Raw genomic sequence first — 14,574 nt, 5'->3', positions numbered from 1 at the left:
GGCTTCAAACATAAAGATATAAAACTGTATTTTTTTGTGAAGAATCAACAACAAGTGGGACACAATCATGAAGTGGAACGACATTTATTGGATATTTCAAACTTTTTTAACAAATCAAAAACTGAAAAATTGGACGTGCAAAATTATTCAGCCCCTTTACTTTCAGTGCAGCAAACTCTCTCCAGAAGTTCAGTGAGGATCTATGAATGATCCAATGTTGACCTAAATGACTAATGATGATAAATACAATCCACCTGTCTGTAATCAAGTCTCCGTATAAATGCACCTGCACTGTGATAGTCTCAGAGGTCCGTTAAAAGCGCAGAGAGCATCATGAAGAACAAGGAACACACCAGGCAGGTCCGAGATACTGTTGTGAAGAAGCCGGATTTGGATACAAAAAGATTTCCCAAGCTTTAAACATCCCAAGGAGCACTGTGCAAGCGATAATATTGAAATGGAAGGAGTATCAGACCACTGCAAATCTACCAAGACCTGGCCGTCCCTCTAAACTTTCAGCTCATACAAGGAGAAGACTGATCAGAGATGCAGCCAAGAGGCCCATGATCACTCTGGATGAACTGCAGAGATCTACAGCTGAGGTGGGAGACTCTGTCCATAGGACAACAATCAGTCGTATATTGCACAAATCTGGCCTTTATGGAAGAGTGGCAAGAAGAAAGCCATTTCTTAAAGATATCCATAAAAAGTGTTGTTTAAAGTTTGCCACAAGCCACCTGGGAGACACACCAAACATGTGGAAGAAGGTGCTCTGATCAGATGAAACCAAAATTGAACTTTTTGGCAACAATGCAAAACGTTATGTTTGGCGTAAAAGCAACACAGCTCATCACTCTGAACACACCATCCCCACTGTCAAACATGGTGGTGGCAGCATCATGGTTTGGGCCTGCTTTTCTTCAGCAGGGACAGGGAAGATGGTTAAAATTGATGGGAAGATGGATGGAGCCAAATACAGGACCATTCTGGAAGAAAACCTGATGGAGTCTGCAAAAGACCTGAGACTGGGACGGAGATTTGTGTTCCAACGAGATAATGATCCAAAACATAAAGCAAAATCTACAATGGAATGGTTCAAAAATAAACATATCCAGGTGTTAGAATGGCCAAGTCAAAGTCCAGACCTGAATCCAATCGAGAATCTGTGGAAAGAACTGAAAACTGCTGTTCACAAATGCTCTCCATCCAACCTCACTGAGCTCGAGCTGTTTTGCAAGGAGGAATGGGAAAAAATGTCAGTCTCTCGATGTGCAAAACTGATAGAGACATACCCCAAGCGACTTACAGCTGTAATCGCAGCAAAAGGTGGTGCTACAAAGTATTAACTTAAGGGGGCTGAATAATTTTGCACGTCCAATTTTTCAGTTTTTGATTTGTTAAAAAAGTTTGAAATATCCAATAAATGTCGTTCCACTTCATGATTGTGTCCCACTTGTTGTTGATTCTTCACAAAAAATACAGTTTTATATCTTTATGTTTGAAGCCTGAAATGTGGCAAAAGGTCGCAAAGTTCAAGGGGGCCGAATACTTTCGCAAGGCACTGTATGTAATATGCACTCAATTCCAACACATTTATTCAAGGGTAATGTTGCACCTTTCTAAACTGATTATGTTAACTGAGTCACTGTATGGGCAACCAATTACTAATTACTATATACTGTATATATATATATATATATATATATATATATATAGACTGCTCAAAAAAATAAAGGGAACACTAAAATAACACATCCTAGATCTGAATGAATAAAATATTCTTATTAAATGCTTTTTTCTTTACACAGTTGAATGTGCTGACAACAAAATCACACAAAAATTATCAATGGAAATCAAATTTATCAACCCATGGAGGTCTGGAGTGGAAAACCACACGACAGGCTGATCCAGCTTTGATGTAATGTCCTTAAAACAAGTCAAAATGAGGCTCAGTAGTGTGTGTGGCCTCCACGTGCCTACAATGCCTGAGCATGCTCCTGATGAGGTTGCGGATGGTCTCCTGAGGGATCTCCTCCCAGACCTGGACTAAAGCATCCGCCAACTCCTGGACAGTCTGTGGTGCAACGTTAAGCGTTGGTTAATGGAGCGAGACATGATGTCCCAGATGTGCTCAATTGGATTCAGGTCTGGGGAACGGGCGGGCCAGTCCATAGCATCAATGTCTTCCTCTTGCAGGAACAGCTGACACACTCCAGCCACATGAGGTCTAGCATTGTCTTGCATTAGGAGGAACCCAGGGCCAACCGCACCAGCATATGGTCTCACAAGGGGAATGAGGATCTCATCTCGGTACATAATGGCAGTCAGGCTACCTCTGGCGAGCACATGGAGGGCTGTGCGGCGCCCCAAAGAAATGCCACCCCACACCATGACTGACCCACGGCCAAACCGGTCATGCTGGAGGATGTTGCAGGCAGCAGAACGTTATCCACGGCGTCTCCAGACTGTCACGTTTGTCACATGTGCTCAGTGTGAACCTGCTTTCATCTGTGAAGAGCACAGGGCGCCAGTGGCGAATTTACCAATCTTGGTGTTCTCTGGCAAATGCCAAATGTCCTGCATGGTGTTGGGCTGTAAGCACAACCCCCACCTGTGGACGTCGGGCCCTCATACCACCCTCATGGAGTCTGTTTCTGGCCGTTTGAGCAGACACATGCACATTTGTGGCCTGCTGGAGGTCATTTTGCAGGGCTCTGGCAGTGCTCCTCCTGCTCCTCCTTGCACAAAGGCGGAGGTAGCGGTCCTGCTGCTGGGTTGTTTTCCTCCTACGGCCTCCTCCACGTCTCCTGATGTACTGGCTTGTCTCCTGGTAGCGCCTCCATGCTCTGGACACTATGCTGGCAAACACAGCAAACCTTCTTGCCACAGCTCGCATTGATGTGCCATCCTGGATGAGCTGCACTACCTGAGCCATTTGTGTGGATTGTAGAGTGAAAGCACCGCCAGCATTCAAAAGTGACCAAAACATCAGCCAGGAAGGATAGGAACTGAGAAGTGGTCTGTGGTTATCACCTGCAGAACCACTCCTTTATTGGGGGTGTCTTGCTAATTGCCTATAATTTCCACCTGTTGTCTATTCCATTTGCACAACAGTATGTGACATTTATTGTCAATCAGTGTTGCTTCCTAAGTGGACAGTTTGATTTCACTGAAGTGTGATTGACTTGGAGTTACATTGTGTTGTTTAAGTGATCCTTTTATTTTTTTGAGCAGTATATATATATATATATATATATATATATATATATATATATATATATATATATATATATATATATATATATATATAGTGGGGAGAACAAGTATTTGATACACTGCCGAATTTGCAGGTTTTCCTTCTTACAAAGCATGTAGAGGTCTGTAATTTTTATCATAGGTACACTTCCACTGTGAGAGACGGAATCTAAAACAAAAATCCAGAAAATCACATTGTATGATTTTTAAGTAATTCAGGTAACGAGTGGCTGCTTACCTATTGCAGATTCAGTCTTCCCAGCCTGGTGCAGGTCTACAATTTTGTTTCTGGTGTCCTTTGACAGCTCTTTGGTCTTGGCCATAGTGGAGTTTGGAGTGTGACTGTTTGAGGTTGAGTCTTTTATACTGATAACAAGTGCAAACAGGTGCCATTAATACAGGTAACGAGTGGAGGACAGAGGAGCCTCTTAAAGAAGAAGTTACAGGTCTGTGAGAGCCAGAAATCTTTCTTGTTTGTAGGTGACCAAATACTTATTTTCCACCATAATTTGCAAATAAATAAATTAAAAATCCTACAATGTGATTTTCTGGATTAGGCACATAGTTGAAGTGTACCTATGATGAAAATTACAGGCCTCTCTCATCTTTTTAAGTGGGATATATATATATTCCCCTAACACAGATACTCCTGCTTTCATGTTGAAAATGATAACCCTGTTCAATGAGCATTGTGCTTCCTTTGAAGTGCTGGTTGGAGATTTCAATTGTACCCGCGACTCAAATCTGGACAAATCATCTCATGTCCCCACCACAAACCCCAGATCGCCAAAGATGTTGAACTCTCTTACTATAGAGATGGGACTGATAGATATCTGGAGAGAGAATAATGGCTTATCTCTGGACTATACATACTATTCTAATAAAACCTTCTCTCGTACAGATTACATTTTTATCCCTAAGATTTTCATAAATTCTGCCACTTAACAATCAGACCCATAGCACTTTCAGATCACGCCTTTGTCTGCCTCAGCTTTGACCTCTGTAAAAACATCCCGAGGTCAAAGAGCTGGAAACTCAATGCTATCATGCTATCAAACAAAGGATACCATACATTGGTCACTACATGGGTAGACAACTACACACAAGCCAATTAAACATTGGGGCGGCAGGGTAGCCTAGTTGTTAGAGCATTGGACTAGTAATCAAAAGGTTGCAAGTTCAAATCCCCAAGCTGACATGGTATAAATCTGTTGTTCTGCCCCTGAACATGCAGTTAACCCACTGTTCCTGACTTGCCCAGTAAAATAAAAAATTTAAATCTCCTGTTTCTCTGGCCACAATGCGGGGCTCTGCCAAAGCTACACTGAGAGGTCGTCTGGTTACATATGCTTCCTCTAAGAAAAAAGCAATGGAAGCACACAGGTTAGATCTTGAGAAGGAGCTGGAATGCTGTGAAAAAGTACATAAACAATCCCCAGACAGCACCTCCTGGAGTCAACTTAAAACAGCCAAACTTAACTTGGAGTATTCTTGAAAGAAATACCCTGTTTTCTTTACTAAATAGAATACCATGAGTAGGCCTAAAAGATTGCTTGCATACCAATTTTAAAAAATGAGTACAATCATGGTCATCAAAAGAGCAGATGATCCAAATAAGATACATTTAAATTTTCATGATTTTTTTATGCAAATTATATATTTCTGAGAGAAAACATACAGGTGCAGAGACCGACCAAGAACATCTCAACTCCCACTTACTCCTGAGAAGGTCCTAGAGGCAATTATCTCCATGCCACCTAACAAGTCCCCAGGTCCAGACCGATTTCCCAGACTTTACAAAGCCTTTTGGTCCCAAGCGTAGCCCTATATACAAGCCAATCCTGTAAAACTGAGCTTTCCCAGACCCTATGTACACAGCCTGCCTTACAGTGTTTCTCAAAAAGACAAGGACCCTCTCTCCTGCTCGTCCTTCCGGACAGTAAACTTGTTCGACTTTGACTACAAAATCATTACCAAATTGCTCACCAAAAGACAAAACATACTTTGTCTGTAATAAAGCCCTTTTGTGGGGAAAAACTAATTCTAATTGGCTGGGCCCTGCACCCCTGTAGGTGGGCCAGTCTCCCAAGTAGGTAGGCCTATGTCCTCTCAGGCCCACCCAATTTTGGTTCAGTATAGTATTTTCAGCTGTTTGAAGCTGGTGTACAAAACCGAAAGTAAAAGACGCCAAAACAAAACTTAAGAACGGGAAGCATAAATATAGCACACATAGACTTTCTCCTTTCAATGAGCAGATTCATAACTCACATTTCTATGTGAACCTCTATGTGAACCTCTTTGTGAACTTGGGTTGCCCAAAAAGTGACATATTGCAGCTTTAAAAACATGGACTATAATTACAAGTTCAACTTATTTCTCCTCATCTCCCATCTCTCCCTCCCTCTCTCCCAAAATAATAAAAGCGGAGCAAACTGAATTTATTAGAGACAGGTACTCTTCTGATAACAATCACCGTCTTTTTGATATTATTAAACACACAGAAGACCCCTGTCCTGCAGGCTTCACTGGATGCTGAGAAGGAGTTTGACAGGATGAAGTGGAGCTTTCTGTTCTCAGTCTTAGAAAAGACATTTGGCATTTCATATGCTGACTGCAGAAGGTTCATGGAAGCACTAGATATAAGTTCATATGTATGAGGAAGAGTTTATGAGTTATACAAGTACAGGTAGGAAGCAGATGGGTAGGAAGCTCAAATACGTAAGAGAGACAGATACAGTAGCTTCCTACATAATGTATCAGGCATGACACATTCGAGTCATAACGCATTCCAATCAGACCACAAGAGGGCAGTAGATGCTGTGGCTATAACCAGGCTGCGGCACACTCATCACATCATAAAAGATTAAAACTGGATTTGGTAATAACAACCATGATAGCAACATTAAGCACCAGTAAGGATTGATTGGATTTCTCCAGGATCTGAGTTAAGCCAGCAAAAATATTATTAGGACAATATAATTGTGTCTAACAAAACACATTTTTGTGTGTTTTTATATTGTGTTGGTTAGTATATTTAAGGGCTTGACTGATTTGTATGCATGCAGCATATATAGTCCCACTGTTCATTGCTTCGCGTGATGCATTGTTGCCTCTACCTTCTTGCCTTTGTGATATTGTTTGTGCCCAATAATGTTTGTACCATGTTTTGTGCTGCTACCATGTGGTGCTGCTGCCATGTTGTGTTGCTACCATGTTATTGTCATGTGATGTTCCTACCATGCTGTGTTGCTGCCATGTTGTTGTCTTAGGTCTCTCTTTATGTAGTGTTGTGGTGTCTCTCTTGTCTTGATGTGTGTTTTGTCCTATATTTAACATTTTTAATCCCAACCCCTGTCCCCGCAGGAGGACTTTTGCCTTTTGGTTGGTCGTCATTGTAAATAAGAATTTGTTCTTAACTGACTTGCCTAGTTAAATAAAAGTGAAATAAAATAAATAAAATGTAGCACTTTTTAGTCTTTATGACCCTTTAACATTTGATGTCTATTTTGGGATAACTTTGTGTTGCATGCCTTCCATACCAGGTCTTTGTTGACCTTGGCCGATCCTAGAACTTGTCTGTTACAGGCTGGAATTAAATCATCCCCCCCCCCCCCAAAGCAAATGTTATGCAGTGTCTTTGTTTACTAATGTCACCCTGCACACACACTTCTTTACATATATCATTAGTTCTTTTTCATATTTCATATACATTTCATGGTTTACAATATCAAATTAATTCATACAGTCAGATGCGTCATTACACAACTTTTTAAGCGTATTTTTTTGTAAAGCTTGCATTTAATTGCCTCTCCTTGTTGCACACAACAACACGCTTTCATTCCCCTTGTCATATGGGGATTCATGGCTGATTTAAGATTAAATCGTGAAACCCTGTTACGGTCAACCCTGTTATTTTATTTAGCACTTAATAGGCTCTTACTATAGTCCTTTTTCAAATTTAACCTCTTGAGATGGGATAACTTGTTTTTTTATTAAGTTGGACATTATGCATTTCATGACAGAATGTTCAAATTATTGAAATCATAAGTAATTTGTTAACTAAGTTAAACTTTTCAAAAGGCACCAAACTGCTGGAACAGCCAATATATATTTATATGGGTAATGGACATGGACATTTTTACATTGTTAGAAGGTCATGCCCCCACATACCTAAAATGAATGAGAGGTTAGATAGGGCCAGGACCAAGAAGCACAGCTCAGAGGTATATGGACAGGTATGATAGAAGATTCTCAGCGGGACCAAGCCATCCACACATAACGGATGCAAATCAAATATTTTAAAATAAATAATTATAACAATAGCAACAACATCAGTCAGGCAAGCAGTTTTCATATTCAAAATGAAAGAGGTCATAACTTCATCTAGATTGTTAAAGAATGATTTAGTAATAAAAACTGGAACACATTGAAATAGATGGATTAACCTTGAAAGAAGCCTCCAGCTCTCAAAGTCTGGTTTGGTATGTTATAGTAACTCTGTTTGGTATGTTATAGTAACTCTGTTTGGTATGTTATAGTAACTCTGTTTGGTATGTTATAATAACTATGTTTGGTATGTTATAGTAACTCTGTTTGGTATGTTATAGTAACTCTGTTTGGTATGTTATAGTAACTCTGTTTGGTATGTTATAGTAACTCTGTTTGGTATGTTATCGTAACTCTGTTTGGTATGTTATAGTAACTCTGTTTGGTATGTTATAGTAACTCTGTTTGGTATGTTATAGTAACTCTGTTTGGTATGTTATAGTAACTCTGTTTGGTATGTTATAGTAACTCTGTTTGGTATGTTATAGTAACTCTGTTTGGTATGTTATAGTAACTCTGTTTGGTATGTTATCATAAATCTGTTTGGTATGTTATAGTAACTCTGTTTGGTATGTTATCGTAACTCTGTTTGGTATGTTATAGTAACTCTGTTTGGTATGTTATAGTAACTCTGTTTGGTATGTTATAGTAACTCTGTTTGGTATGTTATAGTAACTCTGTTTGGTATGTTATAGTAACTCTGTTTGCCTTTAGGAGAGTAACTGAGACACCCAGATATGTGAACCCTTTTGAATGGAAGTGCAGCTAAACTGATGGAGCCATCATGAGAGAATACAAAGTATTTGACTTTTATGCAGATTCATCTCACGTCCAGATATTTTCCCAAATGTTTCAAGAACATTCAATTAAATTATACTACTAAGGAAGTGCTGCTCACCAGAACAAAGGACCTCCAACTTCCTAACATAACTTTATTATTATTCGTTTGGAAGTTAATTTGTATCACAGGCAGTCGGCCATACAGTAGCTACAGACAAAACACAAAGTAAATCCACACCCTTAGAAAACAGGGTTCCCTTTTAAAGGGTCTCCCTCAGGTTTCATGTATCTGGGTATATTTGTAACTCCTAAAGTCCAGCAAATGTACAAAGCCAATTTTCTTCCCTTGTTTGATACAATAATACAGGATCTGGAGCGCTGGAACTCTCTCCGGATTTCTTGGTTGGGTAGAATATCCCTCTTGAAAATGAACATTTTACCTAGGCTACTTTACCCAATCCAAATGATCCCAGTATTACTCTCCAATAAGGTAATAAAGGATGTAAATGGATGGCTAAGTTCCTTTATATGGAGTAAACGCAAGCCAAGACTTAAGATGGCAATATTGCAGCTGCCAAGTTCTATGGGCGGCTTGGACCTGCCCAATATCAGGTTCTATCAATGGTGTGCCCACCTTTGTTATATTTCTGACTGGATCACAAATGATGACTCCTCTATTTGGTTAGACATTGAGACTTCTCTTTCAAAATACCCCTTACAGGATCTTTTATTTTTCAGAAGTTTCAAGTCTGTAGAAGATCACTGCAATAATCCCGTTACACTTAACACACTCAAAGTATGGAGGTCAGTTCAACGCTTCCTGGGAAGGTCGAAACTAACCTCTGCTCTTACCCCAATTCTTAACAACACAGATTTCAGTCCAGGATTGCTGGATGCTGGCTTTAACTTATGGCTTAATAAGGGCATACGCAGGCTAAATGACTTATTTGCTGATAAGATTTTGTTGTCATTTGAGCAGATGGTCGAGAAATATCGACTCCCAAAGCAGGACTTTTTCCGCTTCCTACAAGTAAGACATTATATTCTGAAGAGCACCACCTTAATTGGTAACCCTGATGTGTCTGTCATTGAAAGAATGCTTTTTTTCCCACAAAGGAAAATGTCTGTAATTCTGTTTTATGATACTTTAAGGTCCTTTTCTGCTGTCAACACACAGAGGGTGAAACAAGTGTGGGAGAAAGAATTGTCTGTTACTATTGACGAAGAGATGTGGGAGGACATTTGGAGATATGCAAAAACAATATCTATATGTAATCATACTAGAGCAATCCAATTAAGAATAATACACAGATTGCATATATCCCCAAATCGCAGACATGCTTTTAGCCCCATTTCCTCTTCTCCTCAGTGTCTTAAATGCAAAACTGATACAGGCACCCTAACACATTGTTTATGGTCATGTACCAAAATACAAAGATATTGGTCTGGTGTTCTGCAAGAAATTGAAAAGATCCTAGGGGTTGATCTAGAATTGGACCCAGTTTCTTTACTGTTAGGTCTCCCTAGTAGGCATGTTACTTCTGTGGGTAAGAGGAGGCTTTACAACATCCTTACCTTCGCAGCGAGGAAAAACATCCTTTTACAGTGGATTAGTGATAAGGTTCCTTCTATTAAAGATTGGCATAAGATACTATTTGAATGGGTGCCTCTGGAATATCTGACATGTACATTGCATTCTAAAACAGACCAGTTCTACAAAGTATGGGAACCTTATCTAAATGACCTAGAACCTGAAGTATCAGCTATTATGCTGCAAGGATTCTCTTAGAATGGCGGGGATCTATGTATTTCAGAACTACACTGTACGTTCCATGTGTGGAACTTAACCTCTTGGTTTAAACTGAGCTTTTTTGTTTAATTTCTGTTTGTAAGTTTGTTTAAAATGTATGTATTGAGAGATGCAATGATGGTGATGGGGTGAGAGAAGCACCGAGCGGGAAGAGGAAAATGGTGTACGTAGGTATTGGTGTGTATGTGTGTGTGTGCGTGCACGCGCGTATGTATCCGTATGTGTGTGTATATGCATGTGTGTGTATGTATATGTATGTGTATGTATGTATGTATGTGTATATATATGCGTGTAGATATGTGTAAGTGGGTGCTGTTTTTCTGTTTTTTTGTCTGTGCGCTTTGTCTCTGTTGTTGTATCTCTTAATATGGGTGAAAATGGTGAAATTCCAATAAAAATAACGTTACAAAAAGAAGAAAGGGTTCCAAAAGGGTTCTTCGGCAATCCCCATAAGACAATACTTTGGTTCCAGATAGAGCCCTTTTGGGTTCCATGTAGAACAGGGTTTTAGCTGGAACCAAAAGGGTTCTTCAAAGGGTTTTCCTATGGGGACAGCCGAAGAACCTTTTTAGGTTCTCGATAGCTCCTTTTTTTCTAAGAGTGAATCCTCAGAATGGATTACTGCATGTGAGTGTCGGAGGAATTCCTAAGTCTCAGAGCCTGTCTTATATTCACAATGTGTGTTACATATGTGCTTAGATATGTACCAAAATGCAAAAGAGAGAGAGAATGCAAATTAGAGATGTTCTAGACACCTCTCCACCCTCGCTCCACAAGCCAAGCCACTTCCGGATGGAGTGAAAAGAGGAAGATGCTATTTGCTGCTGTCCATTTCTGACCCCTCCTATCTCTGTTGTGACCTCATCACTGCAGCCAAGCAGGAGAAAGTGGAAAGTCACTGACAGACAGATAGACATTAACCCCATGCAGCGTGAATAGTTTTTCTCCACATTGCCATCATACAGGAGTCAAAGTGAGATGTCAATTACAGTCATCTTGACATTTATATGTTCTACATCATTCCTTAATTAATATTGACTTTTTAAATTAAGATTTTTGATTATGCAAAATGTACAGAATGTAGGTTTTGGGCACAAGTCATGACTGACTGCCTATTTCTGCTAGTTTCTTCTGAACAGCATTTATGAAAAATGTCAAATAAAAAGATGGTGAGTTCTCATGAGAACAATGTCTGGCACAAGATATTAAAGTACTTTTTAACTACTGTATTTGCTTCTTCCTGCAGCTGTGTGGCAGTCTTTGTGTCTTTGTAAGAGACCATTTAGCTCCGGAAATGTCTTCCAGAGCAGGCTCGTGTCACCTCCATCAGCAAGGTCAATTTTTTCAATTTAGTGCAGAGGCCTGAAAGGCCAGACGCACTTCAGTACACATCATAATCAAGGACAAGTTCACTGGATGCGTGGGACTGGAAATAGTCAGTGTAGTGTTTACTTACTGTACTTCTCATTTCAGGAAACAGTTAGGATTTGTGGTGGTGAAATACTGAAAAAATATATATATATATTAAGTATGGCATTAAGTACGGCATCCATATTAGGACATCTTCGGACATCCACCATGTACCTTGTCACCTCTTCACCTCACGCCTCACTCTGACTTATCTCACTCTGCACTGCACTAGTCAGGGGTCACCAAAAAGTTACCTTTACCATTTCAACCTTATTCTTTGCAATTAATTAATTATAATATTTTTTTGTCTAGTAAATACTTATTTCCCAAGCATTGGTTTTTGCCTGGAGGCCCAATTTGTCCACATAATGATCCAATCCCTGATGGTTTTGTTTTGTCATTACAGGCAGGAAACTATCAGGGGAGTTGTTTGATCATAGTGTGAGTCTTCAGCATTTGCCTCGGGGAAAATCAGGGAAGTGAGTGGGTGTGTGTCTTTTCGTAATGCATGATGTAAGTCCATAGACTATTGAATTCTATAAAAAGACCTTTATCCAAGACCACACTAGTTGTGTAGTTCTTTTGTACACCGTGTTACCATGTGTGTACGTATCTGTGTGTGTGTGTTTGTGTGTGTGTTTTATCCCTTTGTATTTGAGCTGACCATGGATCAGTTTTATAACATTCATTAAAAAATCTGTGGCCGACTTTACTTCCCTATTTAGTCTGGTTGTGTTGCTAAATTTGTCTGTGTGGCAGGATCGACATTAAATAATAAAGAAATGAACATCATCAGTGAAGGAAGCCAGAGAGGGAACCAGCTTCCAAGTTCAATTTATGACCCATAAATCAAGACAGATTAGACCTGACTGGATTGTTGGTGCCATGTGTGACCTACAATCTGTGCTCAGCTCGCATTGTCAGACTAGAGGGTGGCCGATCTCCCTGTGCAAAGGTTTCCATGGGAACGACCTCTGGCTCCTCTAATCTGCTGTTTTCCAGCCCTCACTCATCTTGAGACTGAGTTATGCTGGATTCCTTTATGTCAGTCCCATAATCTTCTGCTCTATTTCCTCACCCTAGACCCACTCCCTCTTTGCCTCCCCCTGCCCCCCTCCTCACTTCCTCCCGCCCTCTCTGGTCGGCAGGCGCTGCTCTGGTTTATCTTCCTTACATCTTTATCTACCGAAACTCTACTGTGTTTTGCTCTGAATCAGCCTGGTTTTCCAACTGAAATCCCAGCAGCATGTTTCACATTCATCTGCTATATAATTGAACTGAAATACTCGAAAAATATGCCAGATATCAATTTTTCCACAAAATGCGTTGTATGATTAATGTTGGCAAATATTCTAGATGTAAATATGAAATACACAGAAGCGCGACTGGGATGCTTTGTCATTATTTTGTTATTTCTCATTGAGCGGATCTCAGCTGTCCACAGGCAGCACAGGAACACAGATCCAGCGCCAGCCTGCTGCGCACTCTCTGAGAGTGTACAGTGACAATAGACATGCATATGGTTTTGATCAGCACATCAATGTGTTTGATGTGTCCCTGTGCATCAAACATGTATAATTCAGAATCCAAACAGATGTGATGTGCTAGATCCACCTAGCCGCTAAATGATGCTAGTACATCAAGACCCATAGTATACAGTATTCAGGTAGGATCAACATTCAAATTATTAATGCAGTGGCCAGTGGGTGGTTTAATTGTTTTCATTCTAAATAGTCTTTTCTTTGGTTGTGTTATTCTGTCTTTATGCAATAGGGAAACAGAAATAGCAGGTGTTTTTTGTTTTTACTACAAAATATAAATATATTTCCAAATACACATTTATTCAAACTAATTTTGAATATTAATTAGCATTAATTAGGACTGTATCCAACAATCTTATCATAATTAATTAATTTTATAATAAATTTAATTAATATAATACATAATTATCTCATCATAATAAATGTATTGATGGGCAGATCTTAATTAAGGTGTTGTTGGGAAATGAACGTACTGATCTTACAGTAGGGGGTTTTAAGGCTTGGTATCAGGTGCCCTGCGCTCCATGTCTGTCACATTACTTTAAGTGCTGTCGATTAGAGAAATGGGAAGTGTTAACCCATGACTAAATAGGGGTTAATTCCAGGATGCATTGCTCTGTTGATGTTCACAGGTTAGGGTCAAAGACCAAGTGTGCACTTGACAATGGGCCACTTGTTTCTTACTGACCATACCAAATCCTAGCATTCCAATTGGATGATCCATCACACGAAGCAGAATCAGACAATAGTCGACCCTCTCTATGATTATAAAGCCCCAATCTGTAATTTCTGTTTCCGGGCGTCAACCTGACTCCCAACCTCTCCAGAAACCATTCTTTCTAAAAAACACAACTCATATCATGTTGTTTCTATTTCCTACTCACGGTGGCACCCTTGTTCTTGAAGGATACTGTACATTCAGGAGAAGCGCCAAAGATGTCGGAACTTTTCATTTGAAAATAGTTGACATGCTTTTCTTTGTTTATTATTCACCTACAGATTATCATAAGTATAAATATATACATTTATAAAAATGATACTTACTGCTGAGGCATTTGAAAAGTCTTAATATTTGAGCAGAGAGGTGTAATAATGTTCATGCAGCTGCTTCAAAGAGCCAGTGGCTTTAATGAACACTACTCTTATCTCCACTCAACGGTGTGATCCTAACGTGTGTGTGTGTGTGTGTGTGTGTGTGTGTGTGTGTGTGTTCCAAAACATGTCCTATAAAGACAGGCTCAGTCAATCAACAAAACAAACAATTTAACCACTTTATTCAAATATTTTATGAATGTATGCTCTATGTAATTGTAGCTACAACTGGCGGCAGGATATTTATAGTGGTGGTGGTAGTATTGTTGCTAGTATGTACAGAAGAAAATATGAAATCCACCGTATAATAGTGCACATTGAGTTGATTTAATTACAACAATTATTAAAATCGCATATCAG

This window comes from Oncorhynchus masou, chromosome 33 (genome assembly GCF_036934945.1).
Source record: "Oncorhynchus masou masou isolate Uvic2021 chromosome 33, UVic_Omas_1.1, whole genome shotgun sequence".
Classification (NCBI taxonomy): domain Eukaryota; kingdom Metazoa; phylum Chordata; class Actinopteri; order Salmoniformes; family Salmonidae; genus Oncorhynchus; species Oncorhynchus masou.
The sequence above is the reverse complement of the archived record's forward strand: the minus strand, read 5'-3'. Positions refer to the sequence as shown.